General features: G+C 44.6%; 1 protein-coding gene across 4 annotated transcripts in view; it reads left to right on the top strand.

The window, feature by feature from the left end:
* Positions 1-1,652, top strand: part of LOC108630458 (uncharacterized protein C1orf194) — a 15,692-nt gene that overhangs the window by 9,978 nt on the left and 4,062 nt on the right. Inside the window, exons 1-2 of one of the 4 annotated variants that reach the window (XM_026818088.1) lie at positions 702-775; positions 1,191-1,586. The exons of 1 other annotated variant lie outside the window; for it this stretch is intronic. The gene's annotated coding sequence lies outside the window, so the exon portion shown is untranslated. Of the gene's footprint in view, positions 1-701; positions 806-1,190; positions 1,587-1,652 lie in introns of those variants that run through there. 2 more of the 4 variants (XM_026818086.1, XM_026818089.1) reach the window with 2 other exon arrangements.

The raw sequence follows: 1,652 nt of genomic DNA, 5'->3' as shown, positions 1-1,652 counted from the left end.
CTTTCACAATGCAGTCATTTTGACTGCTTTTGGGCAATATAGGTATATACTAAGTTTCAGTCTTTCTAGTGTTAAAACTCACATTAACAACAGCTTACCCTGTTGGATTTATTTCACTGAGTATCAAGCTCCAACACTCTGCTTATAGTAAATGATGAACGAAGCGCGACAGTTAGAAGCGTCATGTTCAGTATTGAAGATGTCGTTGCGTTTTACATGTTCAAGAGTCGGTACGAATCGGTTGAAAATTAACCACTGCACTCGTACCGACACGGATCGGTATCGGTTTCGACAGTTAATGTCAGTTGCTTTATGAGTCCATTGGCGCCGAAGCTGTAAGCTTATTACTAAAGATGTTGAAGCGGTTGGATTTAACGTGCGATACCTATCGGTCCCGACAGTAAAACGGTTGCCAAGGGCTGTACGCGGTTCCCATAATTCACAAACACTCTGTTGCATGTGCCGAACGTGTGCACCACCCGCACGTGGAATCCGTGATTCCTCGCGATTTCTCCCTGTTTATTCGAAGGTCGCACGTGCGTGTAAGTGTACTAGCCTGTAGTAGATAGTGTAGATACACTCGCGTAATCTCCGACGAACCGGAGCGAAGCACGCGCCGCGATTATGCGATCATGTCCGATTACGGGTGTACGTATACCCATCAACCGTTTACCCGTTATTACATCAAATGTCCGCGTAAGAAAGGAACGATTCGTAGCAGAGCCGAAGCTGATCCATCGTAGCTCGTTCTGTACGTGCAGATCCGCCTGGATCTGTGAGTACGTTGGATCGTTCTGTTATACACGTAAATATTTTTATGTTATCTATATATCTAAAGATGTCTCATCTGTAAAACATGTACCTAAGCTGCCTCATCCCTTATCTAAATCAATAGCCAGTCACCACAATCACTATTACTCATTCTGAACCTTGTCATCTTCCAAACTTTTCCCACTACTTCTTCACATCCAAAGGTCATTTCTCTCAAAGTCCTTAAATAGCCCTAACCTCTCGTCCTGAAGCAGTCTTAGTCTTGGTCTCTTTATATTCACTTCAATTGTAATAAAGTTCTGTCTTTCCACGCAACGTTGATCCTTAATTATTAACCTTCAAGTGATACCCCAAATTCTGGTTTTAACTTCGAGAAGTGAACCACAACCAGGCATCACAGTTCGAACATCCCGTTACAGAGTCGTCATGGGACTCAATGAATACATCCTATTCAGAACACGTAGAAGCACTCTTATGCCTCTGAGTCCTGCGTCAAGGCGAGCCCGAGCGAGTGGCGAACGCGAGAACGAGCTCGTAAAGTGGACATCCCGTGGAGAATCTAAAAATGATCGAACGCAGCTCTCCACGCGTCCCGTACGAGCGGATGAATGAAAACTGTTAAGATAGTTCGTGAATGGATCTCCGATTCATAGGCGGTCTTGAACGGGTTTCGAGTAACGAAATTCCTCGACGGGTTCGATGCCAGACGCGGAGTTCGTTCGGACCGGATATTGATCCTCGACTAACAAAACAGACGCGTACGAGCAGCTTTGAACGTCTTTCGAAGTAAAACGATATCCGTACGGGAAGGAACGGTAGTAATCAGAGTTTGATTAAGGATGTACTGGCTATACAGTCAATCCCAAAAGTTTATGTATCTT

The sequence above is a fragment of the Ceratina calcarata genome, unplaced genomic scaffold, assembly GCF_001652005.2.
Source record: "Ceratina calcarata isolate Rehan_Ccalc_2016 unplaced genomic scaffold, ASM165200v1 scaffold77.2, whole genome shotgun sequence".
Lineage (NCBI taxonomy): Eukaryota > Metazoa > Arthropoda > Insecta > Hymenoptera > Apidae > Ceratina > Ceratina calcarata.
Note: the sequence above shows the minus strand (reverse complement) of the source record. Positions and strands in the feature narration are given on the sequence as shown.